General features: G+C 44.8%; 1 protein-coding gene across 5 annotated transcripts in view; it reads right to left on the bottom strand.

Annotated features, from left to right (window-relative positions):
- CACNB4 (calcium voltage-gated channel auxiliary subunit beta 4) overlaps nt 1-12104 on the bottom strand; it is a 112044-nt gene that overhangs the window by 31015 nt on the left and 68925 nt on the right. The gene's annotated exons all lie outside the window — the stretch shown is intronic.

Raw genomic sequence — 12104 nt, forward strand, 5'->3', positions numbered from 1 at the left:
TTTAGATACAGTGCCATTGTGTCTGTACTCCCCTGCCGCGGCTGCCACTCGCATAAAGCTTTGTTCTGTGATTCAAGAGGGAAAAAGTAGCAAAAGTTGCATTATTAAAAGCTACTAAACAGGGCAACAGAATAACTATACAGTGATATAAAATGAAAACAACACATACAAGCAGCAGCAGAATGCAACCACCTATAAAGGAGGAAATAAGATACTGCCACAGTTAAGATTTTTTTTTTTTGTCTGGGATATTATGCAGGATGCCTGGCAACATCCGAAGTATGCAGTGGCTCCTCTCTTCTTTTTATAAACCAAGCTGACTTCAGCATCCTACACAGCCAATATTTATGTTTGTGTGGACACAAGTGAAACAGATAAGGTAAAGGGAATGTTTACTCATGATGCATCTGAAATACCAATCCTCTTTTCTCCAAAACCTCAGACACTGACCCAGAGCCTAGCAAGACTAGGACCTCAACCTAGATTTCAAGGAGCACCACTGATGGAGGTGCGTATGACTGGGCTTTCATACAAAAGGTGAAGTAAATTTTCACTACAGAAGAAAATTCCTACAAAGACCTCAAAATCCTGAAGTCCAGATCTAATTTTTCACTCAAAGTTAATATTGAATGGGCAATCTGTGCCTGTTATTGAGCCATTTTCAAACCAAATGGACTTTTTGCTGAATTAATTAATATGCCTGGCTAGTGATCGATGACCTTTGCTTTAGCCAGACTCCAGCCTCGCAGAATCCTGTTCTGTTCAAGACATCATCTGACTAATTAATGCTTGGGTTGTTAGTCTGCTTCCAGCACAGGAGAGGTCTGCACTTCACCTTCCCAAGCCCAATGCTCTGCACTGACTGCAGGTGACGCGCAGCAATCACAGACTCCCCAGGTTCTACATCCCGGCTCTTAGCTGGGCCGGTAACCGCTGCTAGAAAAGGTGGTATATAAAGAGCTGCATATGGTTTGCACTGCAGCCTAACTTTTCAATCTACATATTTTGCATGTCTTAGAAACAAAAACTACACAAAACCACCATCATGAAAAAAAAAAAAGAGAAAAAAAGAGGGAGAGCTTCAAAAGTATCAGGATAATGCAGAGCTGCAGAAGGATCCAGCCCCAGTACTGTACTCAGAGGAATACACAGCAATGTCTGACCACTGCTAAGAGACACTATTTCTGGTTTTAAATAAGGGAAAGGAGGAATGTGCTGGACTATGTACACTGTGTTGTATTATATAACCAGTGTAACAATTTCTAAGTCACCACATTCCTAGAAAAAAATTGAAGGCATAAAAATAATAGAACATTATTATCTATATTACTACCTAGACATAATAAATATGTACCTCTATATTTGTATCTCTACAGAGCCCCAAAATATGTTACTCTATACATGTTAGTGTGAGGTGTCCATGCCCATGGCAGGGGGGGCAGAACTAGATGATCTTAGGTCCTTTCCAACCCTAACTGTTCTACAACTCTATATTCCAAGAACATGTTCTGTTTTACAGCATTATCTCTTTCAAACTTTTTTTTTCCTTATAACCTGCAGCACAGGGACACATATTCTAAGTAACAGAGTCATAGAATAGTTAGGGTTAGAAAGGACCTTAAGATCATCTAGTTCCAACCCCCCTGCCGTGGGCAGGGACACCTCACACTAAACCATGTCACCCAATGCTCTGTCCAACCTGGCCTTGGACACCGCCAGGGATGGAGCATTCACAGCTTCCCTGGGCAACCCATTCCAGTGCCTCACCACCCTTACAGTAAGGAATTTCTTCCTTATATCCAATCCAAACTTCACCTGTTTAAGTTTGAACCCATTACCCCTTGTCCTATCACTACAGTCCCTAATGAAGAGTCCCTCCCCAGCATCCTTGTAGGCCCCCTTCAGATACTGGAAGGCTGCTATGAGGTCTCCACGCAGCCTTCTCTTCTCCAGGGTGAACAGCCCCAACTTTCTCAGCCTGTCTTCATATGGGAGGTGCTCCAGTCCCCTGATCATCCTCGTGGCCCTCCTCTGGACTTGTTCCAACAGTTCCATGTCCTTTTTATGTTGAGGACACCAGAACTGCACACAATACCCCAGGTGAGGTCTCACGAGAGCAGAGTAGAGGGGCAGGATCACCTCCTTTGACCTGCTGGTCACGCTCCTTTTGATGCAGCCCAGGATACGGTTGGCTTTCTGGGCTGCAAGCGCACACTGAAGCCGGCTCATATTCATTTTCTCATCGACCAACACCCCAAGTCCTTCTCCAAAGGGCTGCTCTAAATCTCTTCTCTGCCCATGCTGGCTGTCACCAAGCACCTTGCTGGTTTTCATGCGCCTTAGCATGCCTTCCAGGAGAATCTGCTCCAAGATTTTGCCAGGCACACAGGTGAGACTGACTGGTCTGCAGTTCCCTGGGTGATCTATTTTCCCCTTCTTGAAAATGGGGGTTATATTTCCCTTTTTCCAGTCGTCGGGAACTTCACCTGACTGCCACGTTTTCTCAAATATGATGGCCAGCAGCTTTGCAACTTCATTTGCCAGCTCCTTCAGGACCCGTGGATGGATCTCATCAGGACCCATGGACTTGTGCACATTCAGATTTTTAAGATTGTCTCGAACTAGTTCCTCTCCTACAGTGGGTGCAAGGTCTTCATTCTCACAGTCCCTGCATCTGCCTTCCAAGACTTGGGTGGTTTGGTCAGAGCCTTTGCCAGTGAAGACCGAGGCAAAGAAGTCATTCAGAACCTCAGCCTTCTCCAAATCCTGTGTAGCCAGTTCTCCCGAGAGCTTCTGGAGGGAGCCTACGCTGTCCCTAGTCTGTCTTTTACTCACTATGTACCTATAGAATCCCTTCCTGCTATCCTTAACATCCTTAGCCAAGTTTAATTCTAACTGGGCCTTAGCTTTCCTAACCTGGTCCCTAGCTTCCTGGACAACATCCCTGTATTCTTCCCAGGCTGCCTGTCCTTGCTTCCACTTATTATAAGCCTCTTTTTTTTCTTCAAAGTTTCCTCAGTATCCATCCAAGGAGGTCTCCTGGCCCTCCTGCTGCACTTTCTTCTGGCTGGGATGCAACACTCCTGAGCTTGCAGCAGGTGATCCTTGAATATCAACCAACAGACTTGGGCCCCCCTGCCCCCTAGGGCTGTATCCCATGGAACCTTACTAAGCAGGTTCCTCAAGAGGCCAAGGTCTGTTCTTTTGAAGTCCAGGGCAGTGAGCTTGCTGCACGCTCTTCTCACTGTCCTGAGGATGTCAAGTTCGAGCATCTCGTGATCGCTGCATCTAAGGCTGCCCTGGAGCATCACATTTCCAACCAGCCCTTCCCTGTTGGTGAGCACAGGGTTAAGCACGGCACCTCTCTTTGTTGGCTCCTCTATTACTTGCAGAAGGAAGTTGTCTTCCACACAGTCAAGGAACCTCCTGGATTGCTTGTGCCAGGCCGTACCGTCCCTCCAACAGATATCAGGGTGGTTGAAGTCCCCCATGAGAACAAGGTCCTGCAAGCGTGAGGCTTTTCTTATCTGTCTATGGAGTGCTTCATCTGCAGGTTCTCCTTGATCAGGCGGTCTGTAACAGATCCCCACAGTGATGTCTCCCATAGCTGTTCTCCCTTTAACCCTGACCCACAAACTCTGCTGACTGCCCACCTGTCCCCAGACAGAGTTCCATACTCTCCAGCCTATCCCTAACATAAAGAGCAACTCCCTCTCCATGCCTGCCGGGCCCGTCCTTTCTAAAGAGCCCGCAGCCTTCCATTCCAACACTCCAGTCATAGGAGCCATCCCACCATGTTTCTGTGATGCCTATTATATCACATCCCCATAGACGTGCACACATCTCTAATTCCTCTTGTTTGTTCCCCATGCTACGGGCATTTGTATAGAGTCATCTGAGCCGAGCTCCAAATGAAGCCGGCTCATTGGCTGGAGCGGCTGGGATATCTCTACATTGCTCCAAGCACTTATTATAGGTGCTGGCAGCTGACTGGGTGTGTTGGGATGGAATGATGCCCCCCACCCCCAGCACATCTATTTTAAAGCCTCCTTGACCAGCCTGGCAAGCCTCTTAACCAAAACCGCTCTTCCCCTTCGTTGTAAGACGAGCTCCACCAGCCCCCACTAGACCTGGCCTACAAACCGGGTCCCATGTTCTAAATACCCAAACCCCTGACTATGGCACCACTGCTCTAACCATTTATTAACCTGGCCAATCCTCCTAGCCTTTCTGGGGTCCTCCCCTGCATCCTGGAGAATTGATGAAAAGACTATCTGAGCTCCAGAGCCCCTAACCACCTCTCCCAGGGCTCTGTAGTCCTTCTTTATGTTCTCCAGGCTACTGCTATCTGTGTCCCTAGCACCCACATGGATCACTAGAAGTGGGTAATAGTCTGTGGGACTTACTAGAGCAGGCAGCCTCTCTGCCACATCCCTGATCTGTGTCCCTGGTAGGCAGCACACCTCCCTTGAGACTGGGTCAGGCCGGCAGACAAGTGCTTCTGTCCCTTTCAGTGTAGAGTCCCCTACTACTACGACCCGCCGCTTTTTCATGGTAGCACCAGTAGAGATCTTCTTTACCACTGCACCAGCCGGTTGTTCATGGTGTGTGTTTCCTCATGAGCCCCCTGCAGAACTGCAAGGTGGTTCTGGGCGGGGACAACAGACTGAGGAGGAAGCCCCTTGCTTTTAATTGTCCTCTTCCTCCCTTTTTTGTTGTTTTTTTTTTGTTACTATTTCCCAGCTTCCTGGGTCAAGGGCCTCCTTCTTTTCTCCATGAACTACAGGGGACGCTTGAGGCCTCTGCACTGTTTGGGCCTGGAGCACAAGTCTACCACAGCAGTCAATATTCTTACTCTCCATGTAAAATAACATATTCTTAAATATTGATGTGAATACATATCCATTAGAAGACTTCTGGCACTGAACCGCCGATGAGCAGATGCTCTCTTTTTTGTGACATATTTTGGCTGTAAGCATGGTCCTGTCACTAGGCAGGGTGGATTTCCTCTATGGCAAGAACAGGATTCACCTCACACACAGCTTTGATTTTAACAGACACGACAAATTCCTTCCCAGGACAGCTGGCCACCCTGCACCCCAAACCCCAAGGTGAGCTGCAAAGGACAGAGCACCTGTTGGCAGCCAGGCATCTGCAGGCACACGCGTTTGAGGCCTGAGCTGGAGAGATCTAACATCAACAGGCTGAAAACCAGCATTAGCTGCTGGCAGCAGTACAACTTTTCCTAGCTCGGAAGCTAGACATGGTGCTCTTCCTTCTGCTTCCTTTGGGATGTAGCAGAGACCAGGGAACTCACCAGCCACAGCACTTGGCTAGGCATGCACCAAAGAAACTTCTCCTGCTGCTCAGTGGTGGCCAGTTATTCCTCTCTTTAATCTTATCTTGGTGGCAAGATTAAAACTTCAGCTTTCAAATGCATCACCACCAGGGGCATAAGAGTATTTCTTCCCTGGTCAAAAGCATGCCAACTCATCACACCTCGGCAAAATGAGTAGCACGAGACCTCCTGCCTAGTCTATTGTTCCAAACTGCATCTCTGTTCAGCAACTGAAGGGGAAGTCTATCAGTGGGAGGCTGAATTTATATGGTTAAATATTACAGTCCTAAAATTATAGCACATCCTCCATTCCAGAGCCTGCACTGTTCAAAGCTGGGGGGGGGGGGGGGGGCGGGGTTAGAAAAGAAAAAAAAAATCAGGCAGAAAAAAAAACAAAACAACCCAGACCAGAGGTCACAAAGACAGACCAACTATCTGATAAAGAAAAGCTTCTCATTTATTGTCCACTAAACGCTTTGAAGAATGTTTTATGGTTGCTGAGCATCACGTTTTTTACTTACAGACAGCAAAGCTTCAATAGCAGCTGAAAGGAAGAAGGAAAAGCAATCACACTTTCCAAATAACAAATCAAAAAGCATAATAATAAATAGAAATAATATACCGCAATGGGAATGGGGTTCTTTCCAAGATTTTAGTCCCACCTGGCATAATACACTGCAACAGGAATGCATCCCACCCTGGCATGCTTGAAGCCTGAGATGAAGCCACTACTGCTGTCATCGAGAGTAGGATGTTCTTTACCCACGTGCTCCCTGACCACGTCATTTCTCCCTTTATTTTCTGTGTACTGAAAGGTGTATGAGAACAAGGCACAGTACACATCACTGACAGGACTGATATCTGAATCACTGATATCTTTCAGATATCAGCATCACACACGTAGGTGGACTAAAGAAATCATGGGTATGGGGAAATGGTGAACAAGAAGTTCACAGGCTCATATCTATGTATTTATTCAAGTCCTCTAGATATGATTCAGTGTAGCTTTCTAAGGGAATTTAATAGAAATAGATACCTATACTGGATGCACGGTTTCCCATACTGGCTTTTAGTGGTGTATGTTTGAGCACTGACTTATTTAATGCTGTCAGAACAAAGTAGTCTTCACCAAAGTAGCTGATACTGCAAGGCTACCCCAGGCTGCTCTTCAATGCTAATCACTGCCTGTATGCCAAATGATATGGATTGGTATAATCACATCCTCATGATCCCTTCTCTTGCAAGTTATGCCAAACAGCAAGTGTCTTATCTGAAAGATGCAGCCCCAGGACTGTGACTCACATGATGCTGAGCTGCAGCATCACACTAAAAACAAGGCACAAATCTGCAAATAGCAGCAAGATGGACAGAAAAAGCAGTCCAAGGTAAGCAATGAAACCTGGCATTCTGTAACGTACCATCACCAGGGGCCAAGGAATACCAGTGTCCACATTCAGTCAGAGTAGAAGACCAAGCAAGATGAAGGTTTACTTCTCTCAGCTCAGTCACTGCCCCGCACCAAGCAAGACAGCACAGTCCAACTAGGTACACACACTTATCCCAGCATGGCCTCTCACCGACTTCCCAGTCATCTTTCAGGCTTCTGGTTACACCACTCCTCATTTCTGCACTCTGTATTCACCAGCCAAGCTGCTTCTGTGATTAACACTGGACTGTTGGCAGCAGTGACTTCTACTCACAAACGGGACTCAGAAGCTGATTAAGGCTTCTGGGAACTACTATAACACAAGCAGTGCATAAAGCAAATATAACCCTTGTCATCCTCAGAAGTTCAGCTTTTGATTATTTTTTAAAACCATGAACAGACAAAAGTATCACTTCTTGTATTTGATTTTTGGTTCTGTTTACAATTTTTGATTGACGATCAGAATATTGACAGCAATATTGTGCAACAAGCCAATATGAACACTCTCGCCTGTACAGGACCAGGTGCGATGAAGTTCTGGACTGACAGCTCGTTATTTGTTAAAACTGCAATAGATGCAATGATACTAAACACTTTGATGCATCTATGCTCTTGTCACAGCTGGGGAAGGATAACTGACCACACAATGAAAACCAAATTATGTTAGAAGTCTTCAGGAAGAGGCAGGAGAAGAAAGAAGAAAGAAGGCATTCACCATCTTTTTCTGTATACCAAAACTGTATCAAAAAGACCCATTAATTTCTTTATTTTCACACTGCTTAGAGCAGAAAACTGATAATTTGGGGCATACTGCATATGTCCACAGTTTCACTTTGCACATAATATTCAAGGAACAATTATCACAGAAACTGTTACCCAACCTCAACCTCACAAACCCTGAGAGATAGAGGAATTTTGTGAAGTGGGAGCATATGCAATGACTTCAAGTCCACACTAGATCTGACAACCTGAAGGAAAAAGGCTTTGCTAGATAACTGTATTATTCAAGGCAATGAAAGATTTATTATTTCACAGCCTTTTTACTTTTTTACTTGTCTTCTGTGAATTAATTTTACCTGCAATTTATTATTTGTTTTCCCCCTCATTAATTTTCCTCTTTCATTAATTAGTACAATTCAGCTTTGATAAAAACATTGAAGCTTGAAGCAATCTCAAAAAATCTAGGTAAAAAGAGTAAAGCAGAAAGGACAGTGGGTCTGTTTATTCAGCAACTAGAAAATAATGGCAAATCATCAGTCTCGGTTGCTCACTGACTGGTCCTACACTTGAGACTGATGAAAGATAGGTGCCGAGATGGCTGGATGACTGGAAAGGATAACAGAAAATTCCTAGTTGTCATGGTGTTCCTTTGCCCCAGCCTGCTTAGGGAAGAAAAGTTCATATATGTGTCATCTTCCTGGACACTACAAACAGCTGCCAGCCAGGTCCAGTCTTTGTGCTTGCCGAAGAAAAGAGCAGAAGAAAATAGCAACTCTTAACCGTTACAGTTTCAGAAATGGGAAGAAAATAAGGACTTCAGCAAGGTTGCAAATAATTTTGTTTTCCAACTGCCATAAATATACAGATCTGAATTGCTCTCTATCCAGCCATAACTTGCAATGCTCTGTCATGCAGCTTGTGCAATTAAAGCATCAATCCATTAGGAGCTCCAATAAGCCAGATGACACACAGTCTCTTTTGAAAAGATTTAGGGTGCTGCAGAGTCCATCACAACCCAGAAAGCATTTCTGAAAACATACCCTGCTCAGAGAAAAAAGCCTCTGCCTTATCCATTAAGCAAGACAACAGGCAGCACTGCCTAACTGCAGGCATCCTTCTACAGAAGGACTAGCTAAACGCATTCTGAGTGCAGCTCTCTATCTGGGAGTAACCAGACATTGAGCACACATGGCAATCACTATGCTTAATAAAGCATACATGGCACTGAAGAGGAAAGACCTAGTATCTGTGTTCATACGCACATGTTGTTTTCAGCTGAGAACATGAAAAATGTCTTTGCAATAATAGAGAGTGCACTTTGAAAATCCACAACACTTGAAAAAGACCAAGTATCAGGACTGGCAGCCGGCCTCCAGGCAGCCAATTATTATGGATGGTTTACTAGAGCTTGAATAATACCAGAGCTAGGGACAGCATGAAACACTTCGGGAAAAAAAAGACCCCTCCTGTCCCACACTGTCCATCTCTCCTCTTGTGTCCTCTCATCTTAGTTCCTTCCCGTAACAGGAATACTACTTGGTACACTGAAGCTTCCCTGTAGCTTTTTTAGATGCTCAAGGCGGTTTCACCTGCAAGACCCCAAAATTCCTAAAGAGCCTGTCCTGATGCTGAACTCAGAGGTGACACAGCAGACCAAAGAGTTGAACTGAGGTTGCTCCAATCTTTTAAAGTGACCTCCACTAAAAACTTCCTAACAAACACTGGCGTGTGTGAGCACACATACAGCGCAATGGAGGTTTAAGAGAGCAATATTGTACAGAACAAGATTGCTCATCATTGTTTAGCTATTTCATACTGGAAAACAAACAAACATGGCCTTGTAAAGCACAACATGACTTTCTCCTACATGCTGTTTCTCGCACTCGGCCTGCCTTGTCACATTCCTGTCTCTGCGAGTCTGGGGACAGCTAGCAAAATCCCTACTGAGGGCTAGTGCACAGACACCCTGCTGCACAGGAAGCCTGCAGCTTATGTAACAATTAGTAAAAGAAAAATTTACATTTACAGATGGATATACAGATATGGAAACTCATCTTCCATCGCAATTTGTTACACATTGATTGTGCTGCATGATGTTGACGCTGTATGGCAGAATCAGAACCGCACAGGCTGGGAGGAACTGCAGGCTCCTACCTAGCCTGATGGAGAGAGACAACAGAGTGGATCTGGCTTTCTGCAGTGGTTCTGTGGCTGTTTGCTTGTTTTGTTTTTAATGAACTACATTATCAAGAACCAAAGCATCAAAAGTAGACTTCTGGGTGCAATCTTGATGTTTAATACCCAGTTCATTCAAATGTGCTTTTATAAAGCCGGGCACTGTAACTTACAGATCTCTACCTCCGATTCCCACAAAAGCAGACAAGTACCACATTTAGGAGTGGAGCTGTTACAGTACTTCCAAGAAACACTCAACTTGCATACAAAGAAGCTGAAATTTCATTTCTTGGCTAAGATGTGGCATCATGGAGAGACTGGCTACTACTAGTCACTTTGACTGGATTAAATACTATCATGGGGCTTGGTGTTTTAGGATCTTTGCTTTGCAAGCATCAGAAAGCATTTCTTCCCACTGAAGAGAGCCATCCATGATTAACTGAGCACTTCATGGATTGTGGTTCCTCAAGCTGCCAAAACCTTTGACTGGAGAGCTGCATATGAAATAAGGTGCTCCAGGAAGGGGCTGGCAGTTTGTTGGGGTGCCACATGGTTATCACTCACAGCCTGGCTGCTACCAGACACTGCTGATTTCCCAAGAAAGTCAGTCTCAGGCTGAAACATAGAAAACAGCAAGGTAACCTTTGCTCTCAAACCAAACCATATTCCAGCCACCACCAGGCATGATTACTTAGTCTACCTGGGCAGCAAGAGAGGGAAATGTTCATTCCAAACGTGTATTGTTTTTCGTTCTTGCTGCAGTTAGTAAATCTCATGATAACAATTATCTGCATGAGTACTATATCCGACAGTATCTGCCAGAAAAGCAGGCAGGAGACATTCTTCCTGCTTCATAGATGAAATCCCAAGATTTCATCCTCCTAAACCAGCACAGAAACCTGAGATCTCAAAAACCCTGGTGCAGATCACTCTGTGCTGAACCCACTGCTCATCACAAAAGAGGCCAAAAGTCAGTTCAGAGCAACATACACCTTGTGCGAGCCAGGAGCAGTGATCCCTGCCTGTCCACAGACCTCTCTTACCCACAGCAATTACCCACACAGGCAAAACCCATTGCTAGAAACCATGTCTTGTCCACGAGAGTAATACTTTCTGTATGACCAAAATTGCTGGCTATTTTTCAAAGTATATATTTACAACAGAATTATTTAAGTTAAATTGTGACATGGGTCTTTCTGAAATTGGCATGTATGCACATGGAAATGATCACAGAATCATAGAACAGTTTAGGTTGGAAGGGACCTTAAAGATCACCTTGTTCCAGCCCCCCTGGCACAAGCAGGGACACCTTCCACTAGAACAGATTGCTCCAAGCCCTGTCCAGCCTGGCCTTGAACACTGCCAGGGATGGGGTATCCACAGCTTCTCTGAGCAACCTGCACCAGTGCCTCACCACCCTCATGGTAAAGAACTTCTTCCTAATATCTAATCTAAATCTCCCATCTATTTTTAAAGCCATTACCCTTTGTCCTATGACCACATGCATCTGCAAAAAGCCCCTCTCTAGCTTTCCTGCAACCCCCATTACGTACTGGAAGGATGCTCTAAGGTCTTCTCAGCTTCCAGAGCAGCATATGGAGGTCAATATAACCCCATAACAGAGGCGGCTCTTTCTGATTGCCATACATTACAAGGTTTCAACTCAAGATTTGTTTATTGTTATTACTACTATTATTAGATGGTTTTCCTTTATTGCTTTGTCACTTCTTTTCCATTGCAGTTTTATTCATTCATTTTCATTCACTTAAAAAAATAATAACTCCCTATGTAATCATTTACACTCCCATCTTCAATAATGAGTAAAGACGGCCTGCTCAAACTTTAGCATGACTTGGGATATCAGCACTGCTCAGGAACAAAAGGTATAGCTTAAGGTCTATTTCACTCCAGATCATAGCTCCATCCCTAGTTGGGGCCGAAGTCTGTTCACTGTGGAAGCAGCCAAAAACCTAAGTAGCCACCCAGAAAAGGAAGACTGGTTTCATTAGCAGGAAGGTTACATTAGCCCATCCTCTACCCTTCCCTTCACACAAGTTGTATGCTTCAAGAACTAGAGCCTCAACTTGAAAAAAGACCAAATGTCCTCAGTCCTCTGCAACTTTCTGCAAGAATTGAGGTCAATGCGCATCTCACATGGAGGCTATATGCCACCTCAACGAGTTCCCAGAATCCTGACAAAGTTCTTGACAAAGCAAAAGGAGAACAAATAGGCACAGCAATGGCTGCAGGGCCATATGCTGCCATATGCCATGTGCATTCACGGAATGATGCTTTTATTTTTTTTTTTAACAGAAAACCTATTCCTTGAAGTTGCAGTTCTCTCTATAAACCCCACATAAACCGTCTCACTGGTCCATGTGCATCGTGCAGTCCCTCTGCACAAGATGAGCCTCTACACAAGCTAGTGATAGCATCTCTATTGCT

The sequence above is a fragment of the Pezoporus wallicus genome, unplaced genomic scaffold (genome assembly GCF_028554395.1).
Source record: "Pezoporus wallicus isolate ANWC-B61680 ecotype Strahan unplaced genomic scaffold, APGP_CSIRO_Pwel_v1 contig_736, whole genome shotgun sequence".
In the NCBI taxonomy this organism is placed as follows: Eukaryota; Metazoa; Chordata; class Aves; order Psittaciformes; family Psittacidae; genus Pezoporus; species Pezoporus wallicus.